General features: G+C 30.9%; 1 long non-coding RNA gene across 1 annotated transcript; it reads left to right on the plus strand.

Annotated features, from left to right (window-relative positions):
• Positions 1-6,672: 6,672 nt before the first annotated feature.
• On the plus strand, positions 6,673-8,399 carry LOC112327233 (uncharacterized). Its single transcript, XR_002981361.2, has 2 exons — positions 6,673-7,517; positions 7,886-8,399. It is a non-coding gene; the product is annotated as an uncharacterized LOC112327233 (long non-coding RNA).
• Positions 8,400-15,993: the final 7,594 nt, after the last annotated feature.

A 15,993-nucleotide genomic window follows, 5' to 3' on the forward strand; every position in this document is an offset into this window, starting at 1 on the left:
ATGTAATTTAAGTTAATTAGATATAATTATGTTATTTTGTTAAATGATCAATTATTTTAGGTTGTTGTTGATTATGAATTAACAAAATTATGTGTTTGAAATGTTAGTGTTGATTTAGGTTAAATTATGGATTAGGTTAACTAGATATATTTTTAGTTGATAGTTAGGTTATTTTATTAAATAATCAATGTTATATTTTTAGTTGATAATTGATGCACTTTGATTAAACCCAAGATATTAATAAATTAGAATTGTGTTTTGTTATGTTGTTTGATAGAATATTTGATAATCTAGGAATATTATACTTACATAGTGGTATAATTGTCAATATCAACAATGGTATCACTTATAATGGAGGAAGCCATGAATTCCTAACCGCTACATAAGACATGTCCATTAATGAATTATTGAGAATGTTATATGATTGACTTGGCTGGAATATTATGTTTGAAATAGAAGTTGAAATTACTTGGAGGATATTGCAAACCGGGGTTAGTCAAGCTTGTTATGTCAGTGTTCTAATTTGTAGTGACAGGAGTGTGAATTCAATATTTAGGTTTGAGAGGATCAATGAGATTAATATGCTGGAGCTCTATTTAAATAGTAGACCTAGATAAGGAAACTTTTATGGTATGGAGTTGATTGGTTTTCAAATAACTCTCAGAGAACCACACAGACATCATAAACAGTTGGTCCATCTAGGTTAGGTGGTAATGCTAGTAGACAAGTTTCGGTGCAGAAAAATGTTAATATAGAACCTTAGTTGGGCATGACATCTACTTTGTATTGATAGTGTGTTCAGGATGAGTGTCACATTGATAGAGTTGTGGTTAATGAAGAAGGTGAGGATGATGGGGATATTGAGTTAGCTGAGCTTGTTAATTAATACATGACACCTCATGCTCTTGAATTTAAGGTTGTCAGTGCAAGTGACCAATATGGATGCAATGATTATGCTGATTGTCATAGGCATTCGGGTTTATTAGTTGATGAGTTGGAGATTGGGAAAAGATTCAGAGACAATTCTGAAATGTTAATGCAGTAAAATGGTGGCATATAAATTATTTTTTTTGTAGTACAAGGTCCATCATTCAACAAAGTCTTATATTCAATTGTAGTGTGTTCATGAATTGTTTGTGGATGGTATTTACGTGGGGGTATCACTAAAGGTCTTATTCATAGGAAATTTCAAAAATTAAAAAGGTGACATACATGTAAAAACTCTCTTATTTTGCAATGTCATTGTTAGATTAACTCGAATCTAATTATTAAGGTGATGTTGATAATTTTAAAGAGGAAGTTATGTACGAGTGTTGCAGCAATTCAGGGTACCGTGGAGAGGAGTTATGGGTATGGATTCTTTTATTATAAGGCGTGGATGACCAAACAGAAAATATTGGAGAGGTTATTTGGTACATACAAGAAGTCATTTCAAAACCTACCTCGAACTCTACTAGCTATCAGAGATTCAAATCCGGGAATAATTATCACTTGGGATCATAAAATGGTTGATGACAATAAAGCGATATTTGAGAGAGCATTTTGGATCTGGTTTTTGGATTTGCTTCGTTGATGTGTGATGGGGGAACATACTGAGTTGTGTATTTTATTAGATAAACATGTGGCAATAAAGAGTTTTATGGCATGGATTTTTCCCGAACCTATTGGATATCATTGATCTTATTCACGACACTTTGTGAGTAATTTCAACACAAAGTTCAAAAATGTTGTCTTAAAAACTATGTTACATAGGATGTGTACAAATCCTTCAAAATAAGAGTTTGACATTTTATATAAGGAGTTGGTAGAGACAGATGATGCGATCAGAGCATAACTAGATGTTGAACCTAAAAAAAAAAGGGCATTGTCTTATGATTATGGTGTTCGTTGTTATAGCAATATTACTGTGAACTTGTCATAGGTTATTAATAATGTTTTAAAAATTGTTAGTGGATTGCATGTTTCAACTATAATGCATATAATATTTTTCATGTGTAATAAATATTTTGTGGAGCATAGTGATAAAGTTGAAGAATTTTTTAGTCATGATGTGTTGTGGCCTCTAAAGGTCCTAACTGAAATACATGTTGATGCGGCCACCTTTAGATCACACTTGATATCTCTATTGTATCTTGAAGGTGCTATATTTCAGTCTAAGACACCTTTAACAACTGATATTACAAGAGAAGTGTAGGAAACCATTAACATCAATAAAGCAATTTGTACTTGTGGCAAATGAAAATTGTATCATCAATCATGCTCACATCTAATTAAATGTTGCACTTTACAAAATATGGACTTTGTACAATTTATTGATAATTTTGACTCCAACCTATCATATAAAAATGCATATAGTCCTCGTTTTCAACCCTTGAGTGATATGTCATTGTGGCTTGCATATACTAGTCCAGATGTATATGAATGTCCAACTAGATGGTGGACAAATAAGGGTTAAAGGAAATATACTCATTTACATAATAAGATGGATGCTAGAGAGAGGCACTCATTGAAAAAATGTGGCATATGCGGTCAAAGGGTTATAACAAAAGCTTTTGAAACTAGACAACGTGTGCTATTTTTTATATTTGTTTTAAATTATGAATTAACAAAATTATATGTTTGAAACTTGTGAATATACTAGTCCTTAAGTATATCCAAACCCTTTATATGGAACACTAATCGAGGTCAACAAAAATCAACTTGTGGCCTGCATATACTAGTCCAGATGTATATGGATGTCTAACTAGATGGTGGACAAATAAGGGTTAAAGGAAATATACTCATTTACATAATGAGATGGATGTTAGAGAGAGGCACTCATTGAATAAATGTGGCATATACGGTCAAATGGGTCATAACAGAAAAACTTTTGAAACTAGACAACATATGCTATTTTTTTATATTTGTTTTAAATTATGAATTAACAAAATTATATGTTTGAAACTTGTGAATATACTAGTCCTCAAGTATATCCAAACCCTTTAATATGGAACACTAATCGAGGTCAACAAAAATCAACTTGATTACATAATGACATGGATGTAAGAGGGGCATTTCCCAATATAGATGTGGCATATTCAGTTTGACATGGCATAACAAAAAACTTGTGAACATAGACAACATATATAACAAGATACTCAATTATTTATGTTGTATTTATTGTTGTTTGTAATGTAATCGTATTTAATATATATTTTATAATTTTGAATTATATTTTGTATTTTACAAGTACACTTGGTTAGGATACCATATATGCGACGTGCATCTTCTTCATCTACACGAAGAGTTTCTCAGTACATGGATCCTGATCCGATTAAACCTTTTGTTCTATGGTTGCAAAGAGTTACACGAATCAAAGGTCATATGGAATGGGAATGTATTTTTGCTTTCATATAATAAAAACTATTAATTATTTCACTAATTATCTTATAATTCATGTTAACACATCAGACATTTTTTTTATTATACATGATTTGGGTAAGATGTACCATAAATTCTATAGGTTGATGTCGCTTTCAGATCATGTGATCCTTATACATCATGCAGACGGGTTTTTATTATATTACATGTCTTCAGCACATAAAAATGGATCATGACTTGCTCACGGTGCTTATTGAAAGATGAAGACAGGAGACTCACACATTCCTTCTTCGTGTTATGAAGATGACACCTATATTACAGGACGTTGCTATTATGCTTACTTACCTATAGATGGGCAAGCACTTATTGTCGTGGGTATCCAAAATAAGGTCACTCGATGCGAGTGTGCATTTGGATGAGTACCCCCTCCTAAAATGTTCAAGGGGAATGCTTTATGCATAAGATGACTTTGAGAAAACTTTTCTAAATTACTTGGTGATTATGATGATGAGATCTTATGATGGCATGTTAATGCATGCTAATAATTCAATTAACATATTGTTTTGTCTATATTTGATTTAAATTCAATGTTTTGTTGTGTAGCTATGTTGAGCATACATACTTCATATGTTTGGTAGTATAGTTTTCACAGATCTCAGTGGGATACATGTATCCTTGTTCTACACTACTGGAGGATTTCAAATCCATTCCACTATATAGTTGAGGTTCATGTGTCCTTGCATGTTTGTATAAGCATTAGTGTCAAGTTAGCTTTGAAAAAGCAAAGTAAGTTGAAGGATGTTTATTGCTTTTACCGGTAAAATAAATGTAATAAGTTTTTTTTTATGTTTAATTTGGATACTAATTATTGTATTTTTTTAACAGAAAGTTATGGTCATGGGAAAATTTACATTTAGGATGCCCACGAATTGAATCTAAACTTGTTATGTCTATTCAGATTTTGGAGGTTGAGCTATAACTTCCATTAAGATATAGTTAATATGTTATTGATAATATAAATGATGTTATTTAGATTATGAACGTTTTTCATGGAAAACTTATTTAATAAGTTCATTGCTTATTTATTAATAAATGGTGTAGGAGTAGATATTTGAAAATAATCTAACCCACATTTTATCATTTTATCATAATGAGTTAAATAGACAACAATCAAATCATGTATGTTAAAATAAGTTGCAATGTTGATGTTACATAAAACGATGAGATAATTTTTTGATGTTGGAAAATATTGATAAGTAATGTTGAAAAATAATTGTTTGTGTTGATGTTTGTAAATGATGAGAAATAATTGTTTACGTTGATGTTGGTAAATGATGAGAACTAATTTTTTGCGTTAATGTTGAGATTTATTTATATTGAAAAATATTGGGAAATAATTTTTTGCGTTGATGTTGGTAAATGATAAAAAATAATTGTTTGCATTGATGTTTAATTTTTTTTTATATTGAAAAATGTTGGGAAATAATTGTTCGTGTTGATGTTGGTACATTATGAGAAATAATTGTTTGTGTTGATGTTGAAATTTTTTTATATTGAAAAATGTTGGGAAATAATTGTTTGTGTTGATGATGTTGACTTTTTTTTTAATTGAAAATGTCGAGAAATCATTATTGTTGGTAAAAGATGAGAAATAATTGCTTGTGTTGATGTTGAATTTTTTTATATTGAAAAATATTGGAAAATAATTGTTTGCTTTAATGTTGGTAAATGATGAGAAATAATTTCTTGCGTTGATGATGTAGAAATTTTATGTTGCTGGTAAATGATTAAAAATAATTACATATGTTGCTGTTAGTAAATGATGGAAAATAATTGCATTGTTGATATTTCAATAGCTTGTGTGGAATCTTCATTCAAAAGTTGGTATGACAGCTACTCTTGCTATATGCACATTGATCATGGACTTATGGATATTGGTTATCCCTCTTATATTTTTTTAGGTTTGTTGAGATGTATTACCCAAACCATGTAATGTGATGATCTAGCTTTAGACAACACTTCTCATCTGATATAGATACATTATGAGCGATCTGTTACATTCCATTAGTCATTTAGATAGACACGCTGATTATAATAGGATGATTCACCATCTCAAGTATATATCGATGTGAGATGCATGAAAAAATTTTATTTTTAAAGAGGTGCATCCTAAAATTTCTGGCGAGAAATACATAGGCTAATATCTGAGTATAGCACACTGAATCAGTACACCAAACCTAACGCATGTTCCTCTACGCGAGGAGATGGAGTATGAGCCACATGCACGTCGATTTCAAAATGATGTAAGTATTTGTTACTTTTCATAAACTTGAACAAAACCATTACATTTTATTTATGAATTAATAATTTCTATTTACTTCATATTAGGTTAGACAATTATTACATGATAGTCGATGTACCGCGACTAATCTTCGTGGTGATGATGATGATGATGATGGACTTGCTCATTGTTATGTATCTTCTTGATTTGAGACATATCGTACTATACTTGACCTGTTAGAAGAGACGTTGAGCCTAGATGATATTGTCTTAGAGGATGAGACTACACAGACAGGTGAGAGTCGTGCTATTGATGAAATTGGCTCATCCACTCGTCATAACAGCAGACATGGATAGGCTTAGATGCATTATTATATTGTGTTATTTTTTTTTGGCTTAGAATTATTTTTATTTTTATTACTTTTGTAATATTATTTTAACTAATTATCATGTTGATTTTAATGTTGTTTTGCATATTATGTATTTTCATACTTATTTAAAATAAACATGATTTAAAATCATTAATTAACTAATTAATAGTTGATATGTGAATATGTTTTTTAAAATTTCAAATCATCTTTTTACAAGTAAAAAAATACACATCGTTATATTTTGTTATTGACATTATCAATTATCTTTAAAAATAATTAATAAAACCAGTGTTTAAAAATAACACGTATCAATTTGAGATTATAAATAATAAATAAAAATGATTCTCAATTATGAGTTTGGTAAGTTATAATATTTTTTAGCTTTTGTGATGATTTAAGGTTTGTTTTATATAAATTTAAGGTTGGTATTAAAAATAAAATTATATTAGAAGAATGCAATTACTATTAACGTTTATATATTGAATAACCGTTATTATTATTATTAGCTGTTATATAATACATATAGTATTCACAATAACAGTTGTTTAAACAATGGAGTCAAAGGAAGATATTTCCCGATACTTTTCTATACTAGCCACTGGTTATTTCAAGTTGAAAACAGCGAGAGGGCCATTATGGTCAAATCAATGAAACGTGCCCCTCGTCTGTTGTGCGGCGGTGTTTCGTGTTCTTCTCCAAAATATAGCGGTCAAAGCGATGAGGTTCTTTTAATTCTGCCTCTAATGAAGGTAATGATGGCATGGGATAGAAGAGCCTGGCCATAGGGATGCAGAGTCTCTGAGGCCCAAGAAAGAAAGAGAGAAAGAAAAGAAAAGGCACGGTCAATTCAAGAAAAGATAAACAAAAGTGGAGGCGTGGAATTTTACTCTCGAGAAAGGAGGGAAGAGAGAGAGAGCTGAGATGGCTTGACCAACTGAGCTATCAATTTTAATATTTGATGGCCAGGACAAGGCATCTTATTCCTGGGGATTACCCTGAAGAATCCAATAAATGGTATCTGTGAAGAATCCAAGAGTGTTCATACCTATCTATTTCAAGAAGACGTATAGATATAACTAAGGACCCGATGCCCCCATCTTCCTTCCAAGGAGTCATGGCATTGACAGGACAAATTAACGTATATACATCTTCAAATTGAGTTTTAGGTCGGATGATATTAGAAATAATGAGAGAAACCAGTTTGGTGAAGAGTGTTATGGTACATGATGATGATGATGATGATCTGAACAAACAAGGAGTGCTTAGTTCTTCTGCTGAAGCAATTCAGTACAGTTTTTGCATGCGATGCGATGTTCAATCATTCTCACCAGAGCATCATAATGGTAAAGACTGTCAGCTCCAAAAATGGTTGGGGTAATTTGTTATTGAACTCGGAGCATGCAGAAGGGGCTGCAAACATTAATATTTGCAGTCAATCGAATACTGGACAAGTTTATTTATTTTCAAGAAATGAATCAGAAGAACAGCTCTCATTTCAATGATTAGGTAAGTTGACACGCAAGTATTAATGTTTATTGATAAACTTCTTGTACATTCAGATGAAGCCAGTACTCCGTTTTTTTTAACAAGAAGACTTACACCCAACAAATTACTCGAGACCCTTTTTTTTTTTTCCTTACAAATGTTGCCGTGAGAACCCAGTTTGACTACTCCAAAATAATGGAAGACTAATTTGATGACTTTAATGGATCCATGGAAACCCCAATTGAACGCAGTGGGAGGGTTTCTTTAGAAACAACCATATATCATGTTCAACAGTGTTATGTCCACTAGCTAGTAAAGAGTGCGAGCTTGCAAGGGTGACCTATTTTTTCTGCGAGATTCACAGAGCTGAACAGGCCAATTCTTTTCAGGAAAGTTGCAAACCAATTTGCATTGAATCCAAAGAAACAGCGAATCAATACACCTTATATGAGAGGGTTTCGACGCGCTCCTTATCGCCCTCAAAAACGCATCTTTCACGTGATGACAATTGCTCACGTTCATGGCGGCATTTTGCGACCCCTTCTCACGAGAGGTATCTTTCTGTCTTGTTATTCTTCCATTGCCCTTGTCAAGATGGAATCTTGTAAGGGTCCCTTAACATCTTGTGAGGCTGTTCTTGTCATCTAGGGCTTCGATGTCTCTGTATACTTTTAGTAGTTGTTTGAGTAGCATTATTGCTTGTTCATGCTTGCTGCTTGAAAGAATTCCACTTCTTTCTGGCCCCATATCCTGACACAATCATTTTTACCCCCTTCCTCTTTTGACATCTTACCCTGCTATTTGAACTCTTCGACGATGATGACTCTTCACAATTTTCCAATTGTAGTTTTTGAATTTTAAATTATTATTTATTATACTTTTAGATTGTTTTGACGAACTTAATTTGGACTCCAGTTGAATGAAATTTTCTCTGGAATAAATCTCTTGATTGTTGTTCCTCGCATATGCCTTGGATTGGACACATAATTAGAAATGAAGAGAGATGAACAATGAGTATGTCTCAAGGCCTTCCATCCTCCCTCCATGCTCATCTTCTACAGAGCAATGATCGAGCCCCATACCTACTGTCACAATCACATCCATGATAGGGGAGAAAAAAAGAAGTTTCCTTGCGGATTCCCAAACTAAATTATGATATCAACACAGAGGCAGCATAGCATGATCATGACCGTTTCAATTGCTTCACAGTTACGAGAATTTTTATCGCACACGCCTTTGATAAGAGAGGCAGAATTCAATTACAATTTTGAAATGCTATGAGAACCACCCAACAAATCAAATAGCATTGTTTCTCTGAAGTTGTCAAATTGGGCGATTAGTCCAGCATTTTGACTTTGTATTTCTTTTCATAAACCAATCGAAGGCTTTACATTTTTTTTTTTCCATCAGCAGATGCTCTCTTCAGATAAGTTTCCGACGACTACATACGACCTAATTTTATTTCTTTTAAGTCAGAGCAACATGTGATATATATATAAAATTGAATTTTGACAAATCTTTCGTTTGGACTCCCGACCACGGATTAGATTAAGGGTGAGTTTGAGATTGTGGTTTAAAATATTTTTTATTTAAAGATATATTAAAATATATTTTTTTGATATACACATTAAAATCATCAAAAAATACTAAAAAAATCATTTTAAATTTTTTTTAAAACAAATATATTTTTAAAAATTATATAAAAACAAAAAATATTGCACTCTAAAAAAGCAACCCTCCAAATAAACGAGAGATGACTAGTTATGATTTTGTAAGGGGATGTTTGATAATACAATAACGATTGCTTTTGAAAATATTTTTTGTTTAGAAACACATAAAAAAAAAATAGTTTTATTTTTTTAATAATTATTTTTTATATCAACACATTAAAATGATTTAAAAATATAAAAAAATTTAAAATTTAAAAAACACATTACCAAAATATATAGTCATAATAATGATGATATAAGGAATTCCATGAAAATTCTACAACTTGCTTTAAACGTGAGAAAAAAGAAAAAGCACTTCTTTGAACAAAATGGTTGACATAATAAGTGGGTGGAAAGAGAAGTGAGGGAAAGGAGAAAAAACAAAGCGCGTGTAGAGAATATGGACACTGTCAGGGTAGCACGTTGAATGACGTGGCCAATCCTACGAAGAGTGGATGGATAGGAGAATCGCCTCACCGCATATGAACGGCGGTGCTTCGAACCATAGTTATCAAATTGGTTCGGCTTTCCTGAATTAATTCAGAAAAATTAAAAAATATATTTAAAATTTTAATATTTTATATAAAAAAATTCATGTGAATATATACTATACATGTTGTAAATAATAAAGTTTAAAAGAATATTTTAAAAGTTTTTTTATCCCACATTGAAAGAACATAACTTTTTTCTTGTGAACATAAAATATATGTACTAAAGGGCTTCAAATTTCACATTGAAAAAATAACTTCTTTCTTATGAATATAAAGTATATATATTAAAGAGCTTCAGATCTCAAATTAAAAATATATTATGTTATCCTTTTAAGTTGAAGTATTTAAACAAAAAATTTTTTTTATCCCACGTTGAAAAAACATAATTTTTTTCTTGTGAACATAGAGTATATATACGAAAGTGCTTCAAATCCCACATTGAAAAAATAATTTTTTTCTTGGGAACATAGAGTCTATATATTAAAGGGTTTCAAATCTCATATTGAAAAAACATAACTTTTTTCTTGTGAATATAGAGTATATATACGAAAGGGTTTCAAATCCCACATTGAAAAAATAATGTTTTTTCTTGGAAACATAGAGTATATATACTAAAGAGTTTCAAATCTCACATTGAAAAAATAAAATATTTTTCTAATATTTATATAGTAAACTTTAAAAAGTGTTAATAACCAACTAAAAAATATTAAAAAAGAGAGGTATAGGAGAAAAACCACATTAAAAAAAATACCGGGTCTTGTCCGGGTTCGCCTAGGTCATGGGTCGACCGAGTTTTGTCGGGTTGTTGCACCGGTTGGTCTTTTAACAAACCCAGACCGGTCCAGCCACCGGGTCGACCCGCCACTCCTAATTTAATAATTGTGCTTTGAACAAATCAAATATTAGTGGGCCCATCCTAATAGATTCTTTTTTTGTTTTGTTTCAGCAATTAGGGTCTTTTATCAGGATAGCACAGTTTAATATTTTTTTTAAGAAGTGGCATAGAAGAGAAGTATTTGGTAAATAACACACTTTTAACTCAACTGCTATTAGAAAGCATGATTTTATTAACAATCGCTAAGGTTAATAGCAGTCGTGTCAAGCAGCACAACCCACTTTAAAATTTTACATAAACAAAGTCTAAATCACTACAATAAAATGCAAGACAAAACCACAAAGTCTAAACCACGACAATCAAAGGCCAAACAAAATCATAAATTACCAAACCTTAAACCTATAATTGAAACATAAGCTATTTTAATATCATTTTTATTTGTTAATTATAATCTCAAATTAATGCGTTTGTTTTTTAAACATTGTTTTTATTTATGTGCATTTTCTAAGTTGTTAATGGATTATTTGAATTTTTAAACAACTTGTTCATGTGTTCATTTGTTAATTAATGATATTAAATTATGTTTATATAAACTAAGTATGAAAATGCATAATATGTAAGAAAAATTTAAAATCAACATGACAATTAGAAAAAAATAATATTACAAAAGTAGTAATAATAAAAATAACTTTTAAGTAGAAAAATAACACAACATAATAAACAACATAATAATATATCTGAGCCTATCTATGTCTTTTATGACGACGAGTGGATGGACTAGCTTCATCAATAGCACAACTTTCACATGTCTGTGTGGTCTTATCCTCCGAGGCAACATCATCTAGGCTTAATGTCTCTCATAATAGATCAAGTGTAGTACGACATGTCTCAAACCAAGAAGATGCATAATAAAAAGAAGTTCATTATCATCGTTGAAATCACGAAGATCAACTGTAACACGTCGACCATCATGTAACAACTGTCCAACCTAATATAATGCAAATAGAAATTATTAATCTATAAATAAAATACAATGTTTTTTTTTAATCAAAACCTATAAAAGCAACAAATACTTACAACATTTTGAATCTAATGTGCATGTGGCTCATACTCCATCTCCTCGCATGGAGGAACTTGTCTGGGTTAGGTGTAATGATTCGACGTGTTATACTCAAGTACCCTATGTATTCCTCCTCAGAAATTACAAGATGCACCTCTTTGAAAATAAAATTTCTTCATGTATCCCTCATCGATACATGCTAGAGATGGTGCATCATCCAATTATGATCAATGTGCTTGCTCGAACGACTAATGGAATGCAACTGATTGCTCGTATCTATGTCAGACAGGATGTGTTACTTAAAGCTAAATTGTCACATTACACGGTCTGGGTAATGCATCTAAAAAAGCTCAAAAAATATGAAGGAGACAACTGATGTCCAAAAATCCATGGCCAATGTGCATATAACAGGAGCAGCTGCTATATCATCTTCCAAATAAGGATTCCACACAACCTATTGAAACATCAACAATACAATTATTTCTCATCATTTACCAACATCAACCATGAAAAATTATTTCTCAACATTTATAAATATAAAAAAAATTTAACATCAACCTATGCAATAATTTCCTAACATTTATCGATATCCAAAAAACTAAACATCAATGCAAGTAATTAATTTTTATCATTTACCAACATCAACCCATGAAAAATTATTTCCCAACATTTACCAATATCCAAAAAATTAAACATCAACGAAGCAATTAATTCTCATCATTTACCAACATCAACACAAATAATTATTTCTTTCTCATAATTTATCAACATATTTGATTTGACTGCTGTCTATCTAACTCGTTATGATAAAATGACAAAACGTGAGTTTGATTATGTTCAAAATATCTACCCTTATACCATTTGTTAATAAATAAGCAATGAAACTTATTAAATAAGGTTTCCATGAAAAATATTCTTAATCTAAACAACATAATTTTTATGTTTAATAACATATTACTTGTAATCTAATGGAAGTTGTAAATCAACCTCCAAAACCCGGATAGACATAACAGGTTTCTCAATTCGTGGTCGCTCCAAGTGTAAATACTCTCACGACCATAGTTTTATGGCAAAAAAACTTACAACAATTAGTAACCAACTCAAATATATATATATATATATACAAAAATAACAAACTTATTACATTTATTTTACCTGTAAAAGTAATAAATTTCTTCCAACTTGCTTTGATTTTTCTAAGTTAGTTTGACATAGATGCCTATACAAACATGCAAGGACGTCTGAACCCCAACAATAAAATGGAATGGATTGGAAATCCTCTAGCAATGGTAGGTAGAACTAGGGCACAACATCCCACTGAGATCTGTGAAAAGTATATTGTCAAACATGTGAAATATGTACACTCTAGCATACCTACATAATAGAACATCGAGTTCAAATCAAAATATAGATAAATGAATATGTTAATTAAACTATTAGTATGCATTAACATACCATTGTAGGATCTCGTCATCATAATTATCAGGTAATTCAGAAAAGTTTTCCCCAAGTTATCTCATGGATAAAGTGTTCCCATTGAACATTTTAGAAGGGGATACTCGTCTGAATGAATGCTCGCATAACATGATCTTATTCTGGATACCCACAATAGTAGCTACTTGCCCATCTATAGGCCAAGCCAAGCATAATAGCAGTATCCTGCAATGTGGGTGTCATCTCCCCGACACGAAGGTGGAACGTATGAGTCTCATGTCGCCATCTCTCAATGAGTACTATGAGCAAGTCATGATCCATATTTATATGTTGAAGATATGTAATGTAATAAAAACTCGACTACATGACATATGGGATCACAGGATTTGGAAGCGATATCAACTTATAAAATCTTGTATAATAAAAGAAAAGGTTTGATGTATTAGCATGAATTATAAGGTCATCAGCACAATAATTAAACATCTTTTTCAAATGAAAAATAAACATACATTTCCATTCCATATGGCATCTGATATATGTAATTTCTATAACCGTAGAACAAAAGGATCAACTGGACCAAGATCCATGTACTAAGAAACTCTACATATAGATGAAGATGATGCGTCTTGCATATGTGACATCCTAACAAAGTGTACCTATAAAATACAAAATATAATTCAAAATTAGAAAATAAATATTATAAACAAACAATTAAAATTAAATGACAAACAATAATAAATAGACATGTCATTGTCTAACTTAATACATATGTTGTTTGTATTCACAAGTTTTTTTTTATGATGTCTTGTCTGACCACATATGTCACATATTGTGAATGCCCCTCTCTCATGTACATAGATCAATATGATCTCTAAATCATAGTATTTTGGCATCTAATTACAACTAAACAACAGGAGGCCGTAGTTTTCCATGTGCAATGTAGTCATATGCATCATCTTTTCATTTAACAAAATAAGCATTAGTCTTAAAAATGTTAATTAGACTAAAGCAGAAACAGGCAAAGCGCGTGCATCTTTCTAAACATGATTAAAAGATTCTTAAAGGTTTGTTGTCATATTGTAATATCGGTGACCCCTATCATAAGAAAGTGCTCATCTTTCTTTCGGTTCTCGCTTAAGTCATTCTTTCCATTTTAGATGACTATTACCCATATCATCAAACCATACATCAAATTTATGCTTCAAAGATTCATAGTACATCTAAGCAACTCTTTTTTTGCTGACAAATCTTTGAATTTGTGATTGAAATTGCTTGTCAGGTATCTAATATAATACCGATAATATCCAATCGGTTCAGGAAAAATTGTTGTCATTCCATGCTTAATATCAACATGTATATCCGATATTATACATATACCACTACAATCACCTATAATGTGAAGTTGAATAAATAGTAAAAACCATTTTCAGTTGACATTATTTTCTTCTTTAACTATTGTGTAAAGCCAAAGGAAAAATCTCATTATCTGTATCAAAAGCAATTGCAATCAATAACTTCCCACTAAACCTTCCATACAAATAGGTGTCATCCACACTGATAATTGGCTTAGAAGAGTTGAACCTCTCAATTGCAGGACCAAATGCCTAGAAAACACAACAAAAAACAAATGTTTCACCATCAAGTTGTCCATTATATTGCCACTCAACAACTGTTCATGAATTTGATTCTTATAAAGACACAAACAATCCAGGTAACATTTCAAATGAGTCCTCATATATTCCGGTTCCTCAAATATCTTTTATTTTACAGCTCATGTTTTATAGTAAGAAATTTTAAACTTATAATGCAATTTAGTTTCTTCTTGTATACTGGAAATAATATAGACAAGGTTATCTTGAATAAGAGTTGCAACCACTGATGCACTAAATTTAGTATCAAGCTGGTTATGGTCTTTTTTATATATGTATTGATACATGTGTGTTTACCTTTTAACTTTGTTATCTTAAAGAAATCTGATCTTTTATGGTATCCCCTACGTAAATACCATTGACAATTAGGTGAATGAACACATTGTAGTTGAACACATGTTTGGTAAAAACATTGAGCACGATATTCAAATGAATGTGCAATGTGTCATTGCTTGATAGCATTCATCAAATCAACTTTAATTCTGAAATTTTGTCCAACAACAAAATCACCATTACCAACTTATTTTTTATGATAAACAAACCATTTATTACAAACCATGTCATCAACTCCAGTATCATGACCAAATTCTGGAATATGAGGCATCATCATCATCATCTAATGTTTCAACTAAACTCATGACACCCTCATCTTTATTATCACAAAGATTGGAGGAGTCATACCTACATTGATCATAATATACAGTTTTAATTCTATTTTCATCATAAATTCCCATAATTCTATCTTCCAATATCCTAGATGTACCAACACCAGTCGAATGTGATTATTGTCTAAGTGGCCAAGCATATATGGGCATAGATATATTAGTATCTCCATGCTCTACATTATATGAGCTACTAAGTTTAGGTTGGTTATTCATATACAACTCCATCATATTCGTTCCACTTTGAACGAACATTTCCATCATATTTCTAAAATTTACATCACATGCAATCGGAATAAAAAAATAATGATGTTCCATAATAAGACACATCCAAGTGATATCTATTTCAACATCATTATAATTCAACTCAAGTTTCATATGTAACTTTTTTGGTATCTTCAAATGACATGCCTCTAGTACCATTTAAAAACATAGTACTTCCGTCAAGGTAAGTAATACTATTATTCATATCAAGAACAATAGTATCATCATAATGACACAAAATAAAAAAGTTTGAAGACATATTCTATAAAATAAAAATACTTATTTTATTAAAAACAAATTATCTCACAATTCAACACAAACACAAATTACTATTATGTAGACTATAATAGCAATAAAAAAATAATTAATTTCAAAAGTTCAATTATGATAATT

Source organism: Populus trichocarpa, chromosome 4, assembly GCF_000002775.5.
Source record: "Populus trichocarpa isolate Nisqually-1 chromosome 4, P.trichocarpa_v4.1, whole genome shotgun sequence".
Lineage (NCBI taxonomy): Eukaryota > Viridiplantae > Streptophyta > Magnoliopsida > Malpighiales > Salicaceae > Populus > Populus trichocarpa.